This window comes from Talpa occidentalis, unplaced genomic scaffold (genome assembly GCF_014898055.3).
Source record: "Talpa occidentalis isolate TD23 unplaced genomic scaffold, MPIMG_talOcc4v2.1 talOcc4.16, whole genome shotgun sequence".
In the NCBI taxonomy this organism is placed as follows: Eukaryota; Metazoa; Chordata; class Mammalia; order Eulipotyphla; family Talpidae; genus Talpa; species Talpa occidentalis.
In genome coordinates this window covers 21,394,089-21,410,714 of record NW_023601653.1, presented here as the reverse complement: position 1 = coordinate 21,410,714, position 16,626 = coordinate 21,394,089, and positions in this window count along the sequence as shown.

Below are 16,626 nucleotides of genomic sequence, written 5' to 3'. Positions count from 1 at the left end.
GTGAGCAAGATGCCGGGGTGGGTAGGGCTAATACCCCTAATAGCTTTTCTCCACTTCTCAGGCACCCCCATTTTTTATGTTGTCTCATCAATAAAAGACAGTGTTAAATGAATTCTACATATTATAATTATATGATATAATGAAGTATTTTAGAAGAAAAACGAATTAGATCTTGTTGGCTACTACTGTATCTTCGTTTTTGCCACATTAAAAAAAAATCACAGAGAAAATGTGAGCTACCACAGTAGAAATATTATTTGAATTTTTCTCCAATTAAATTAAAAATGTGTTAACTGAGGAGAAATGAAACCAATTCATCAGCTCAAAAGGAGGGCCTGATGCTGGTCCTCTCCAGTATCACTCCTTTCCCTCTTCTCCAAAATTCTAAGCTCTGCTGGCATATCCCAGATTGTTCCTGAGGAGGAGCTTGTGTGTGATAATTGCCTGTGTGATAATTCATGGCTTGAAACAGGGAAAACATGATGTAGAACTAGAAAGTAGTGAGCTAAAAATAGTAGACTCCCCTCCACCCCTCTCCCTGTAGACCTGTGCCTCCTTTCACTACCAAGGGCAATCCGTGGTGCCACAGTACCCTGCAGAGACAGCCTTGCATTTTCTTTGGGGAACCACTTTTGCCCTATAGGATATCTGGCCATCAATCTCAGCGCCTCCTCCTATTTTGCCCAAAGGGAGGATGGATGCATGGCTGAAGGTAGGCCGATCAGATGCTCTTGAACTGGAACTTCCATGTTGAGAGAAGTAACACAAAACCTGAGAATGGTTCTAAATCATCTATCCTGGTAGCAGTGGTCTCAGGCAACTGTGTTATTCCTAACACTAAGTTCCTAGAGCTTCTTGTGCTTTTGTAAAGCAGATTCTTCCATTTCTCCCCCTGTTCTGTGAGTTACTCTGTATCCTTCTGAGAAATTCATTTGTTTGCTTAAGATGTCCAGGCTCACAGCGCTCTGAAGCTGTCCACAGCCTCTGCAGCGTGGGTTCAAGCCCAGCCGGCCAGGGAGATACCCACATGGTGTGGCAGACCTCTCTTGTCACACCCACTGCTCCCCTCAACAGTGTATTTCAGTCATTCTGCCTACTCTGCTCCCTACTCTATCTCTGATGAATCTTCTCACCCTCCTGCACATCTGGCCTGTGCCCCGGTTCTTGTATGTATAAATAAATACATCTAAAAAAAAAAAAAAGATATCCAGGCTCAGCTTCTGTTATTTCCATCACACATTTAGGACAAAAATAGCTTTTCAGATACTACATGCTCCTATATGCAATGCTAAAGGTCAAAATTTGGGAGGTGGGATAGGTCACTTGGGGTCAAGTATTTACTAAGGCATCAAATTCAATTTTTCTCAAGCCATCCATATCCCAGACGTTGGCTTTATGGCCTCCGTTGCAGATCTGGGAAGGAAAAAGTGCCCTTGGGCCAATTTACCCAGAGTTAATTTGGTTGAAATCATCAGATTCTCTAGCTAGAACTGAAAATGCAATTCCAGTAAGCCTCACAGAAAAGGTCAGTGGTGCTGGCCTAGAAGGGTAAGTTTAAATCAGTCTTGCAAGAGGCAGGGCCAAAGTTGCACCGTAATTACATAACAGATTCTGATGGAAAAGCTGCACTGCAGTTAGGTCAATAGACATTTAAAAAATCACTGCGTGGGAACCTCTTCAAACCACAGCCCTCCATTAGGAGCCTACATTTCCCAGAAGATCCTCATGCCTTCATTTAGGCAGCAATTTGAAAGTTAACTAGAACCACTGTTTCCGCATGACAGCAACTGAGAAAGAGTCAGACTGTATTTTGATTCCCATACACAGCATCTCTTGCCCATGACATTTTGTATCCCTAAGATGTCACATTCTTTTGCAGTTATTTTCAGCTTTGGGCAGAAATGTATCCTAAATCAGTAATAACCATCCTTCTCCCTATATAGTCTGTGGAACAAGAAGGAATCAGGGAAAAGGGTGCACAGAAGAGGAAGTTCCTGAAACATTTGCCAGAATCCTCTCAACTAGTTGAAAGTTCTTCTTTTGTTTTGCTTCAGGTGTCTCTCCAGAGTCAAAATGGAAGAGAATCTCTGTGTTTTCTTTTATTCAACATTGGTTGAGTTAGTATTTTTTCTTTTTTTAAAAAAAAATATTTATTTATGCATACAATTGCTGGGGTGCAGGCCAGAGATACAAGGGCGAGGAGTGAGAGGATTCACCAGAGACAGAGCGGGGAGCAGAACAGGCAGATCTACTGAAATACACTGCTAAGGGGAGCAGCGGGCGAGTCAGGAGAGGTCTGCCGCGCCATGTGGGTCACCTCCCTGGCTAGGGATGGAACTCGTGCTGCAGTGGCTGCGGATTGGCTTCATAGTGCAGAGACTTAACCCCTTGCATCACCAGGGAGGCCTCCTGGTGAGTCCTTACTAAATGCCAGGCACTATATCCTATACCAGACACTGGTAAGCGAGGCAGACGAAGTCTTGCTTTCAAGGAGTTTCTACTGCAATGGTGAGAACCAAAAACCAACATGATGAATTCAAATCTGCTTGGTTCATGCGTTGCCCTTGGGTCTAATCAAAGGGAGAAGGAGAGAGTCTGATGTGCTTTCTTTCCAGCTGGTAATGGTTATTTGTGTGAAGTAGCAATTAGCTAGACACACTTCAAACAAGGAAAATCAAAATAGGAAATCATTGATTTCAAATAAACTCAAAGAAGGAAGATCTTTCACAGTAGCTTTTGCTTCTAGTGAGTTATTTCGGCGGTTCTTTGTTTGCATTTGGGATCTTTTAATGAGTACCTTGGAATTATGGAAAGCTCTGTGAGTTTGCAAAGCCCTTTCTGCACATGATTTCATTTGGTCCTCGGTGGAGGACAAAGCAGATATTATCATGAGAAATATCTGAGAAAACTGAGGCACAAAGGAATCTGCCAGGTGTTTCCAGGTGGTTAAGGGATGACTGGAAGTCAGGTTTTCCCCTTCCTTGGTCAGCACCACAGCCCTTTCTTCTTTTGGTCCATTTATCTCATTACCATCTTTTTCATCTATCACAAAGTCCTCTGCAACTATGAGCTTGATTGTGATTAGCCATAATATTTTGATTGGGACATGGAACATCTTCCCTGATGTTCCACACACACTCCTGGAAAGTATATACTTCTCAATTTGCTATTATCCTTGGTCCAAAATTGTTATTTGAAACCCCTCTCTCCCTATCTCAGAGACCATTCAGCGAGACATCTTTCTCTAGCAGGCTGGCGTGTTAAGGAGCGATCCAGAGAGGCTACAACATACTAATTATAGTTTTAATCAAAAACATTAAAAACAGGACTAATGATGCCATATCAATAACAGCAATCTCTGAATTTGTAACAATCAGAGTCTCGGTCTTCTATGATCCAGCTGCCTGATTCATCCATCCCTATCAAAAATAATCAATTTATTGAGAACAGGATGGAAATCACATGCAGATAAACCATAGATTATGACACTATAGCCTCTCCAGGTAAAAGTTAACATTGATCTAATTATTAATCAGACCCAGCTAAGTATTTTACGTAATTATCCCATTTAATCTGTACCCTCCCTTTTCAGTTAGATGCTATTATTATAGCCTTTTTATGCATGAGGAAATTAAAGCTTAAAAGGATTATCACTGGCCCAACAACACACAGCTACTTAGTAGGGTAGCTGAGTTTAAAACCAGGGCCATGGGAGTGCATAACCTTCTTTCCCAATCACTGTTCTAATTAGTCAGCCCTTAGTCTCACTCTCTCTTTTAGGCAAGAGGGAAGAGAGATCCTCCTGGTAGATTAAGGACCTGCTTAAAGTCACAGGACAAGTCTTCATCCACAGAATGAGACTGACCTCTATGTTGCCTCCCCTGAGAAAAGCTGGAGTGAGTCTGGGTATCTGCCTATAAATTTACAGATGAATATCTTTGGAGAGCTTGATGTGAGACTATCCATGTCACATAAAATGTAATCTTGACATTCTTTTTTTTTTTTTAAGATTTATTTATTTATACAAGCACTGGGTACAGTCAGAAGCGCGGGTGGGCGAGAGAATTAACCAGAGCCAGAGGGGAGAGCAGAGCAGGTAGACTGACGAAGTACACTGCTGAGGGGAGCAGTGGGCGGCAGGAGAGGTCTGCGCAACATGTGGGACCCTCGCCGGTGGCCGGGGATCAAACCTGCGCTGCAGAGGCTGCGGGCAGCTTTGCAACCCAGCGCTCAACCACTGTGCCACCGGGGAGGCCCGTAATCTTGACATTCTTAAGAGCCCAATTATGGGACTGTTCAATCCTAAGAAACATTTCTAAACAATAGAAAACTAGCCATATTCTAGCAGGAGTCTCGAGTTCCACCGGGACCTCTTTTGATAAGAGCAAATCTGGAGAATCATTATCTGTTTCATAATAGTATATTTATCTCAGGCTTTCTAGGCTCATTTTTGAAAACCTCACAAGCCGAAAGTTAACTGTACAGCAAATTGTTAGTGTAGGTTTTATTACTTTGGTTGTTTTTCTTTTCTTTTAAGAGCTCAATGAACCAGGCCGAAAGTTAACAACCCATTAACTTTAAAGGAAACATTTTTAGCTCCCAGAAAATTCATTTTACCCCCCAAATCTGAAAAAGCTCGTTGTCTTATATCAAGACTCAGCAGAAGTTGTTTCCATTAAGGTTAGCCCCATTGATCTGGAGCACTGTGCTTCCAGAAAATGTAGGACATTATCAATTTTTACCATTTGTCCAGGAAGCTGTGCTTGGACTAATGTTATTTCTCCAGCTGGATATATTGAGTAGGACAGAGAAGATCAAAGCAGTCGGCCCTGGTGTAACATCTAAGATCTGTCCTGATCATCAATCAAGGCTGCAGCATATGGACCTGATTACAAACCACCTTCTTACACATCTTGTCCAGCATGCTGATAAAGTGGAAGACAGTGCTATCTGTAAGGGCCCTAATCCACTTGAAGGATTCCTGGGGCCTCCTTATAGGTCATTCTGTACTTCTGTTTAGTTTTCCGCACAGTAAGTGCACAGAAAGCCTGGAGATAAAAACCCTAACATGCAATTTGCAACAAAGAGACCCTAGGGATTGTTAAAAGTACAAAATCTAAAGGAGTGTGGGAGGAGGCTGTGGAACTGTGTGTGCCACCCCCAGATGCTTCAGCCCTCTCCAGGGAAAAAGACTGTGCAACTGCCTCCCTTCCCGCTCCCCTCCGGGCCCCCACTCCTGCACGCACCCTAATGGCAGGAAGGCAGGAGAACACAGGAAAAGACACTCCTTGAGGGAAACAGCCCGTGCAGTGTTTAACCCTGGGTGTTCGGCGAAAGCACAGGACTGGGGGTGGGAAAGTCAAAACAAGAACAGGAAAAATGCACGACAGTTTGGCGAGAAGGATAAAATTGAAGATTGAAGAGCAGGAGGGGGAGGTGGGGAAGGGAGAGAGAACCCAAAGGCTGCATTTACCTGAGAAGCAAGAAACCAAAGGAAGCAATTTTAAACTAGAAAGTCGCAAAATTGGCAGGCCATGCAGTGAGCTCCGCTGCCTTCCCCGGCAGGTCTGCAGGTGGGAGAAGCCACTCAAAGCAGGTGCCAGAGCCTGGCAAGGGGCTGCTCTCGGTAGGAAGCGGGGCCTGCCAGCTGCTTGGGAAGGAGTCTGCACAGAGGTGGGAGGATAGGAGTTGCAGAGAACCTGCGGGCTTGCCTCTTCCCTTTCTGAGTTTGAAAGCTTCTGAGAGAACATTAAAGTCTGACAGCTAAATTTAATCAGCGTTAAATCATTGAAATGAACATGATGCTCTTATGCAACACAAATGAAAAGTGATTCTGCCTGCGCTTTCCCTACAAGGTAATGGTTCAGTCTCCTAGGAGCAGCCCAGCAGTTGGGAAATGTGATGCATTTGGGGGAGGCAGGAAATGTGAAGGTCTGGGTCAATGCTAATATTGTCTTCCGGGGCTTGGGGCCTGCAGGTCAGCCAGGCAGGGCTCTTGATTGGTATGTTTGCATCTTCACTCTGGAGCTCTCTGTTCAGTACAATTCTTCCTACAAGGCATCCTAACTACTATCTATATTTAACAGAGCCCTTTTTTTTCCCCCTTAGAACTCCAAATTTTTTCTGCAAAAGGCGCTTCCATAAACTTCCAGCCAGGGATTTAGACTGAATGAAACATGAATTTGCTTCCAGAGAGTTTGGCGATTTGGTTTTTTGCCAGTTCAGTCATTTTAGAAAATGTCCAGGGCTAGCTCTGCTTCAGACTGGCTTACCACGTGATTTATTTTCTTTAAAAACAAATGTTAAGTCAACGGTGATATGGCCTGTACACTTAATATGATGTGACTAGAAGGGCACTTTATTTTTGTGGCTGTCCCCCGACCTCCAACCCCAAAATCCCTGTCTAATTGTGAGGAAAACATCAGATAAAGCCAAATGGGACAATGTTCTATAAATTCCTGAGTGCTCTTTAAATTGCCAAAGTCATCACAAATAAGAAAAATCTAAGAAACTGTCATAGTCTAGAGGAGCTTAAGGAGATATGACAACTAAATGTAATGTGAGCTCCTGGATGGGATACTGCAGCAGAAAACACATTAGATGGAAACTAAAGCAATCTCTGAGTAACGTATGGACACTGGGCAATAATATATCATTTTTGGTCTTAGTTGTGACTGAGCCATGCTGATGGGAGATGTTAACATTAGGGGAGCTTGGTGTGGGGTATATAGGAACTCTCTACTATCTTCACAATTTTTCTATACATCTAAAATTATTTTTAAATTTTTAAATGTTGGGGCCTCCCTGGTGGTGCAAGGGGTTAAGACACAGTACTATGGAGCTGTCCGCAACCACTGCAGCATGAGTTTGATCCCTGGCCAGAGAAGTGACCCACATGGTGCAGCAGACCTCTCCTATCTTGCCTGCTGCTCCCCTCAGCAATGTACTTCAGTCCATCTGCCTGTTTTGTTTCCCACTCTGTCTCTGGTGAATCCTCTCACCCTCCACAACTCTGGTCTGTACCCCAGCTCTTGTATGCATAAATAAAATAATCATAAATTTTTTTTTTAAATATTAAAATTAGTTTGGCTCATGGTTCTGTAAAATCAATCTTTTGAGTCCATTTTAGTCTCCACTTATGGTTGTTGTAAACTCCTGTCCCCAGTGTCTCATGATTACTGATATTTTACAAAGGAGAAAACTGAAACATAAAGCTAGGGCTGTACACAGCTGAGGGATGAGTGATAAACGAGAAATTTCTCTTCAAGAACTCAACCGCCTAGTTCTCCATACAAGTACCTGGCCTGTGAGTTTTGCCCAGCCACATCCTGCCAGAATGTTAGGTAACAAGGGAGTTTTACCCAACCCTTTGTAAGGGCTTATGCATTTCAAAAGGATATTTTGGAGAGGAGAAAGAACGTTAAGGAATGACTTTGTAATGATGGAATTTCAACAAAAGGATGCTGTAGTTGAGGATAAAGAATGACTCTGTTGGGCCTCCCCTGGTGGCGCAGTGGTTAAGTGCTGGGCTGTGAAGCTGCCCTCAGCCTCTGTAGCAACGGTTCGATCCCCAGCCACAGGCAAGGGTCCCACATGGCGCGCAGACCTCTCCTGCCATGCCCACTGCTCCCCTCAGCAGTGTCAGTCTGCCTGTTCTGTTCCCCGCCCTGGCTCTGGTGAATTCTCTCACTCTCCCGTGCTTCTGACTGTACCCAGTGCTTGTATAAATAAATAAATCTTAAAAAAAAAAGAATGACTCCTTTTGTCCTAAGTCCTTTCTACTCTTTGTGCCAGTCTCCACTTAATGACACAAGTCAGCCAGTCATTACTGGAGTTCATCAAGGAACAATAAGGTCGATGTAGGAATTCGTCCTGGAGTTCACAACACCAGGTGACAGGGGTCAGCCCCAGAGAGATGACCTGCATTTTGATCTTTCATAACCTCAGGTATTACTGCCAGTTATCTAACCAAACTCTGGAACTGCTATAATCAGAGCACGTGTAGGCTTTGGACTTATAACATCTGAGTTCAAGTATCCACTTCCAAGTTTGCCACTTCCTGGCCATGTGGCCCATGTCAGGCTGCTTAATCTCGCTGACTTCACGGTTATCAGCAGGAAAAAGCTCATCATAATCCTGCTTGGAAGGACTTCATAAGGAATAACTGCATCAAGTGTGTGAGTGCCCCTTCCTCCACTTCCTAAGGTATGGAACATAGTAGGTGTTGAACAAGAATTTGGGTTCCCTCACCCCTTCTTCCTTTCTCACAGCCTGGAGCTTGGGGACAGGCATAGTCTGGCCAGCTTAGTCCCTTTCACAAACTGTTCTCTCTGTTCTCATTAGATTAGCATTTCTAATAGGATCATAAATTCTTTCAATTCATGGATTATTAATCCTGAGGTGTGCAAATAATCTCTTCTGATTTATGCAGAATCAGACATTGAGTGCTCTTTTAGGGTGCACATTTGTTATTATTTTGTTGTTATTCAGTTGAAAGATCCAATTTTAACCCATCAGAAATTGTCTGGGGAGCTTTCTTGCAGGACAACGAAGGTTAATTGCGCCCAGGAGCTATGCAAAACAGAAGAACTAAAGAGGATTGTGTAAACAGGAACCAACCCTCTGCTAACAGGATGACTTGCTGCAAAAGGTGCCAGTTTATCTTAAGATCGCAGACCAAATAAGTAAAAAGCAAAGCATCTAAGAAGGCTAAGAGTAGTGGGGAACAGAGCCCCCCCACCACGACAACCCCCTGCACCCCCCACCTCCAAAAAAAAGCAATGGCCAAGAAGAGTGCACAGGAAGAAAAAGACTAGGGAAAATTCTGATCAGAAACCCTGGTGGGGGACTGAGATGATAGAGTTCTAACATCACGGGCCATTTCTATTTCTCAATGGCAGTTGCCTTCACAGTGAATGAGTTTTTGTTACGCTCAGGGCACCAGCAAATTAGCAGCCTTTGTGCCACGAGCAAGGCCTGCTGGACGGTACAGCTCACATCTAACTGGTGCAGCAGGCTTCTGCCTCTCTGTCAACCAAACCAGGCTTCAAGTTAAACAACCAGGCTTCCAGTATTGTTACTATCCATAGTCTGCACCCCATCATGACAGTGACAGCTGTCGAGTAAGCCACCTTTAGACCAAACATGAATCTGAATTCCACATAAAAACACATAATTATGTATTTGACCCAAATTGTGTCTCCTGGACCATGGGGGAGGGGGGCGACATGGATTCTAATGTCCTTTGCTGTATTATTTGATAAAATTAAAAAAGAAAAGAAAAACAAAACAGTTATTTATATATATGGTAGAAAATTTTGACAGTGAGGAACCAGCTACATAAAGAAATAGCATCCATTATCTCATTAACCAATGATAATGCTATTAACAACGATGTTTTGTTTTTCTCTTAAAATTTTGATTATAATTTTAATGTTTTCTCTGGTTAAGCTGTTTTTAAAATGTTCTACAAAAATGTGAAAAAAAGAGAAAATAAGAAAATATCATCCACAATTATTCTACTTAAGACGTTATCAGAATTTTCCTATATGTTTTCAGAAACTTTTTCCATATTGACCAATAATATTTCCCCTTTAACATAGTCACAAGCAAACTGTACACACACAGGGGCCTCCTTGGTGGCGTAAGGGGTTAAGACACAACCTATGAAGCAATCTGAAGTCACTGCAGCACGAGTTTGATACCCAGCCAGGAAGCTACCCACATGGCACAGTGGACCTCTCCTGACTCCCCCGCAGTTCCCCTCAGCAGTGTATTTCAGTTAGTCTGCCTGTTCTTGTCCCTGCTCTGTCTCTGGTGAATCCTCTCACCAACCCCCCACCCCCATCCCCGCACCTTCTCTGGCCTACACCCCAGCTCTTGTGTGCAAAAATATATAAATCTTAAAAAAAAAAAAAAACCCTGTACACACAACTGAATGTCATGACATTTTTATCTAACATTGTCACAGGTTATTTCAAGATTACAAGGTTCCTCTATAAAATCTTCAGTCCTATAAATCAGAGACTGTGCAGGGAGGGAGAGGAAGAGGGATCAAAATGGGTAGGGAGAGCACAAGGGACTACGGTGATGGTGCTTGGGTGAACTGGTGATGGGAATTTTATGAGGACTGCACCTGAGACAAGAAAGTATACATTGTACAAAAATAGACAATGATGTAAATATATATATATATAAAAATTTAAAAATCTTCACTCCTCAGGGTCTCCTAATATCATAGAGTAGTTATACTGCTGTTTCTATTTCACTAGTTCTTTATATTGGAATTTGGTTACAAAAGCTGGAAACAAACTAAATTCCAATATAAAGAACTAGTGAAAGAACTAGAAATACCACGGCATTAAAGTAGTATTACCATAACAACTTTTTCTAAAAGATCCTGGAAATGATCTTGTGGTCTTGTTTCTCCTTATGTAACAGACATTTATTGAGTGTCTGATATGGGTAGGGAGCCGAGTTACCAAAATGAATAAGATACAGGCCCTGAACTCAGGAGACTGTAATCATCAAATGGAGACATATGCTGATGCAACATATCTTCATTCACCTTGAGAAGTACAATAAGAGAAGTAAGTGCCAAGTTCTATGAGCTAATGTATAAAAATCATTTGTACTGTACCTGGCACATAGTGAGTGCTCCATAATTAAATGGCAACAATGCTGATGATTGTGGCCATCGCATTTCTGACAGCATCATTTAAGTGCTGGTTTCCGTGATTCATACTTATAGAAAAATAAAATCAAGAGAGCAACAAAAAGTGCTTCCTGAATCAATGAGAGCCAATATGTGGCCAGGCTATGCCAGCAAATAGTAAAGATTATCAAGTTCCTTCTAATAGCAAAACAAAGTTCCTCATGGAATAAAAATTCCTTCCATAGTGATGCTCCAGTGGCATGATGTCATCCCAGCTTAAATGCTATCAGACAGAATGACTTTGCTCTTGTTTACGTGACATGGATCAGAGGGCTATTTTCAGATAAGCGATAGGTCAATTTAGTTGTACTATTTGTTTTAATTACGTGTATAATATACAACTTTGGTGGATGGAGGTAGATATGGGACCTCTAAAATTTTCCATTGGTAGGAATTTTTGCATGTGATTCCTGATTCTCATTGTTGCTTTGAGCAGCCACGTCTGCAGACCTGAACAGAAGTTAATGTTTAAACAGGTACAGTATGTCCTGCTCAGCCACCCTGTTCATTTCCTCCTCCCAGGGATGCCCCTAGGATTGTGGGCTCTTTATTTCATGGAAATACATGCGGAATGATGTTCAAGGCATAGTTAAATGTGAAGGGGAAATTGCTGGAAGATAAAGAACTTGCAGCCTTAAGGAAAAACTCAAATTAACTTGGTCCTCCGTGGGAAGAGATTTCCTGCAGTAGGTGGAAATAACCCACAACCACCACCAAAGTATGCATAAGGATCTCAGACAGGAAATGAAGGAAACGGTGCATGAAGCTGAAAACAGTGGGATTTTAATAAGCCAAATATAGATTGTCTGGTGAGAATTTGACCAGGGCAGTGCTGGCATGGGCTTGCCCTCTCATCCACAGACGTCTGTCCATCAGATTCAGAAGACACAGTGTTCACACACTCCTATGCTCCTCTACCTCTCTCCCCATGGATCACCTGTCGGATGTGACCTGCGACCTGGACAGTGTAGCCACTGACACTCCCCATAAATGACATGCCCCTTCCTCTTCCCAGCAATCCAACTTGCTCTACTTCCTCCAAATTCGACTTAACACTCCACTTCTCTGAGGAGTTTTCTGTCATTAGCCTGCTATCCTCCCTCCCATTGACACTCAGCAGTTATTCATCAATTTATTTGCTTTCTAACCCTTGCTGGGTATTTACTTGTGCTTGACGCTGGGCTAGGTCTGGGGCTACACCGATGAGTAAATCCCGGTCACTGCCCTCGTGACGGTCACAGTCCACGTGTGACAACAACAGTCTGATAAAACATGAAAGGACAGAGCTTGAGTAGTTGAAAGAGGCAAAGATGCGTGTCTGGGGTGCCAGAAGGTGTTCTGGAACAGGTGATGGCAGACTTAAGTCATCTGGACAGGAAAACAGGGGCAGAGGCAACACCACAGGTGGGGGTGACAGAGGCCAGGAAAGGCTCCAAGGAGCAGGAGCTATTAGTTAATCTTCCACCTGCAGAAGAGATAGTCTCTAATTTGGGATCTTTCCTTATATTTGAATTATAAGCTCTTCCAGGAACTGTAGTTCCTACTTATCTTGCCTTCTTTCCTGTAAGCTATTAGTTTCTAGTCTTTTCCAAAATGTGGGTCCACCCTCCTGGGCAGCACGCTGTCAACTCACTGGCCACTTCCTCTTTCCACAGCACTAACAAGACTCTGTGGCCAAGGAATGAGGTGTCCTGCTCTCAGCTGAGACCAGGAAGACGTGCATGTCTCTGACTCAAAGCAGCACAAGCTGCGTTAGTGAAGGAGCAGCCAGGCCACTTGCCCGGAAATGCCACGGCCCCCCTCAAATACTGTCTTTCTGCTGTTTCATATTTTTAGGGCTTATTGTGATGAATTATGTCTTATATTCAAAAAGTCCTGCACCAATATTTTTATTACGATTTCATTGGACAATTTAAAAATGTCTCAAAGCAGGTATAGATTCCATGTTCTTTCTTATTAATCCCCCTACAGAGAGCAGAAAGTAATCATTTAAAATGAACATCCTAAAAGCCCCCCTTTTCTTGATGTGGTTGCTACTTCAAGTTGCAAATGCCGGGGTTCACTGGCCTCCTTAATTCATCTGACTTTATTTAAAGGTACAAATACTTAGTGGGTAAACAGGCCTATGTCTTAGGAACCATGCGTGCATTCCTGAGACCCTCTGCTTTGTGGGGACAGGTCAGACGCTTCAGACTCAGTTTGTAGCCTGGGATGTGTCTACCACTGCTCCTGGCCTCATGTTTGGCCCCTAGGGAAACAGATCTCCACATTCCAAGGCTGCCATCTCTTCTGGCTGTTACATCCCAACCTCTTCTCCCACTGCCTGGGGTCAGGGGTGGAGCTGGGAGAAGAAGAATGACAATGACAGGGTGAACGGGTAGGAAAAAAAAAAGGATGGAGAAAAAGCACCTACCAAGTTTTCTGCAGTTTCAAAGTCCTGTCTTTAAAATGACAGAGAAGGCAACTTTCCCACCTGAGTATTCCTTACGAGATACAACCAGGATCCAGCCTTTACCTCTGGAAAGAAGAAATAACCTGGAGCAGGGGGTCTCATGGGACGTTTTGGTCACTGAACCCACAGCTTCAAGAACTACCAAATAGTACATGGGACTCTCAGTTTCCCATGGTTCAGCAGCAGTTTCTAACTCATAATTACTGTGAAAATAAAACTAGTGACCTGTTTTATATTTCCCAACCAGAGTTTTTAAACCCTGGTGCTCTCTTAATAAACAAAAAACCATGAGTGAGATGGGTAGATACAAGCTACTTCCAGAACCAAGGCCTGCATCAACTCAGGCAGGGGAAAGACAAGCCACCTCTCCTCATCTGGGACAACACCACACACTCTGGCCAGGTAATCCATTTCAAAGACATCAGCGGCCTCCTTGGTGGTGCAGGGTTTAAAGACAGAGCTATCAAGCTATCGCCAGCCACCGCAGCACGAGTTCGATCCCTGGTGGGCCAGGGAGCTGAACCACCTGGCGAAGCAGACCTCTCCTGTCTCACCTGCTGCTCCCCTCAGCAGTGTATTTCAGTCAATCTGTCTGTTCTGCTCTCCATTCTCTCTAGTGAATCCTCTCACCCCTTGCACCTCTAGCTTACACCCCAGCTCTTGTATGCATAAATAAATAAATCTTTAAAAAAAAATGGTGGGAAGCATAAAACAATTGAAAATTATTTTCAATACTCCTAAACACAACCAGACAACAGGCATAGAGAAGGAAGAAAGTCAGTCTAATTAGCAGACAATGTCTATTTCCCAACCAGGACAGCATGAGTGGAAAAATCAGCCTGTGATAAGCATTGTATAGAACCAGCAAAATGTAAGTTCAAAGCAATGATCCGACCCAGAGGGCACTGGACAGATAACGCTATAGCTTTATTGAACATTGATCTCTCATCTGTTGCAAAATACCAGCAGCCTTGCAGCGGCCCTATTGATACCATCAAGCACCAGGCAGGAATGTTTGCGGACAACATCTGTAGATAGATACAGAAGGACCTTTGAAATACTCGGTCTTTCATTTCACAGATGAGTAAGGAGATATCAGAGGAGTTATGATTTGCCCAGGATCACAAGGCCAGTTAGAGGCTAAGCCAGATGGAAAAATCCACAGCTAATGGTTTCTAATCCAATCTGTTATTAAAAATAAAATACTCACTCAATGCCTATTATATGCCTAGTTTCCTGGAGAGTGTACATAGACAAAAACGACATGGCCCTTATGCTCAGGAAGCATGTTATTGAAGGGGCATGAGAGAAGAGAACCTGCCAGTTATGTGACAATGGAATGTGATGAGTGTAAAGGTACTAGGAGAGTCAGGTGACAGGAGTGTGGCGCTCACTTCCTGCTCAGATTTTAGGGGGACACCAAAAACTCAGTACTCATCAACTCATGCTGTTCTGGAGCCGAGTTAAAAAATAGGACTTCCCTTTCAAAAAGGAGTTTTGGTGCAGGTACACATGAATGCACGGAAAGGGAAGAACTGGAACTAGAGAGTGAAGACAACTCTTTCAGGAAATTTACTGAGAAGGGGAGAAGAGGCACAGGTTTGTAGTTAGAAGTGGAAATGGAGCAAGAGAAGGATTCTGGTTGGTTGTTTTTAATGATGAGGAAAAAGGGATTGTTTGTACATGGATGAGGATAATCCTCAGAAAGGAGAGGGAAACTTAATGGTGCAGGAAAGAGAGAGACTTGTTGGAGAAGCAGGGGGGCTGGGATCCAGGGCCCAAAGGGAGGCCCGTTCTTCTCCTGCAAGAGAATGGGGAGCAGAGCTTGTGGAAGCTGGTAGAAGTGGTGGTGGGGTCATGGAAATGATCTTCTGGTGGTGTCAATCTTCTCACCAAAATAGGAAGCGATGTAATCAGCTGAGAGTGAAGGTTTTGAAAGAGTGTAGGAATGAATGGTGCTAGAACATGGGATATGACGACGTGACATGAAGTATCAACAAGTATTACTTGAGGACAAAGAGGTAAGGAAAGAAGAAGTTAAATATGCCTGAACTTTTGCTTGACAACACCACTTCCGGGAATTTTTCTCAAATTCTCTGCACCAAAAAATGTGGAACTTGTTCTCTGGCAGAACTGTCTGTAAGAGCAAGAATTGCCAAACAATCAAGAGCCTCACATTAGCAAATTGGCTTTTTTAAACCAATTTATTAATCAGTGCAGATAAGCTACACAATGTATACATTGAATCAAAAGCTATTTACTCTACATTTGGAAGATGTAAAAATATTTGTGTATTTTTAGCTGTAACGATCTCTTTTTATCTATGTATTTTATTTTATTTATTTTTTTAAAGATTTATTTATTTATTTATTTATACAAGCACTGGGTACAGAGAGAAGCGCGGGAGGGTGAGAGAATTCACCAGAGCCAGAGCGGGGAGCAGAGCAGACAGAAGGACTGAAGTACACTGCTGAGGGGAGCAGCGGGCGGCAGGAGAGGTCTGTGCACCATGTGGGACCCTCCTCCGGTGGCCGGGGAGCAGCCGGGGATCGAACCGGCGCTGCAGAGGCTGCGGGCAGCTTCACAACCCAGCGCTCAACCGCTGCGCCACCGGGGAGGCCCTATCTATGTATTTTAAATTGGTAATCTTTACCAAGTTGTACTATGGATTGCCAATTCTTTTTGTTGAGTATATCTTTTGATTTTCCTGTAATAGGAAGAAGGGGAAATTTGAAGTGAAAACAGCATCAAAGCCTGCTCACTGTTTCTGAGTTGTGGGGCAGTTTTAGGTCTTCCAGTGCTGTGTCAGCCTCCTCTGAGCCTCCTTAAGCAAACCCTGGTGATGCCGGGCAAGGTAGCTAAATTCCTACCTAGATTCTCTATCTACCACGCTATTACCACTAAAACCACCCCAACTAAAAATTGTGATATTCTTATCTATGTGATCATTTGTTTTAAAAATACTTGGATAGGCAGTTTGCATGCACTCCATCAGCAAGGCAAAGAGTGGGGGCCTCCCTGGTGGTGCAAGGGGTTAAGTAGCAGCACTATGAAGCTATCTGCAGCCACTGCAGTATGAATTCGATTCCTGGCCATGGAGATAAACCACATGACCACATGGCTCAGCAGACCTCTCCTGTCTCACCCCCTGCTTCCCTCAGCAGTGTATTTCAGTAAATCTGCATCTGGCCTGTACCCCAGTTCTTATATGCATAAATAAATAAATCTTTAAAAAAGAAACAATGCAAGGAGTGGTGAATTAGCATATGAAAGGTCATCTAAATCTAAATCATCATTTTGCACAGTTGGTTACCTAGCGTATGGATTATGCTTATATGAATCAACACTTGAGGATAGCTAACAAGCACAAAAATGTTAGAAACAATGTTGGTGGCGAAACTGTGAGTTAACAGTAGTGAGAATGGACCTAATGACCTTGCATAGGCAAGCCCAAAGGCCT